Source organism: Buceros rhinoceros, unplaced genomic scaffold (assembly GCF_000710305.1).
Source record: "Buceros rhinoceros silvestris isolate BGI_N320 unplaced genomic scaffold, ASM71030v1 scaffold21418, whole genome shotgun sequence".
Lineage (NCBI taxonomy): Eukaryota > Metazoa > Chordata > Aves > Bucerotiformes > Bucerotidae > Buceros > Buceros rhinoceros.
In genome coordinates, this window is record NW_010427690.1 from 3,607 (window position 1) to 4,020 (window position 414).

Sequence of the window (414 nt, forward strand, 5' to 3'; positions counted from 1 at the left end):
CAGCCAGTCCTTGTCCCCTCCCCAGGAGGGGGATCCTTTGAAGCAGGGCTCACGATTAGCCGTGGTGGCGGCTGTGCCGCTGTGCGCAGTCCAGGACTGTGGGGTTGGTTCCCTGCCCTGCGATGGCTGCGCGGGTGTGTTTGGAGGTCAGGGCAGTGTCTGGGGTTGTGGCAGGGGAAGCACGGTGGAGCAGGGGCAGCCCCTGCTGCGTGCTGAGCAGGAGACTTTGTCCTCTGCCTTTCGGCACTGGCTGCTGCTGCTCCAGGTCCCCTCTCCGAGGATGGAGCTGGCAGGTTGTAGCTGTGATGGATTTTGTGCCTCCTCTGAGAAGCAATGCCCCTTGTCCTGAAGAGGAGATGAGGGCCTGAGGAGAGCGTTGTCTCTGCTCTCCTCCCGCCATAGGACCACACGAGC

At 63.0% G+C, this 414-nt stretch overlaps 1 protein-coding gene across 1 annotated transcript in view; it reads left to right on the forward strand.

The window, feature by feature from the left end:
- LOC104498615 (serine/threonine-protein kinase/endoribonuclease IRE1-like) overlaps window positions 1-414 on the forward strand; it is a gene marked incomplete at both ends in the record, with an annotated part of 7,224 nt that overhangs the window by 3,537 nt on the left and 3,273 nt on the right. The window lies entirely within an intron of this gene.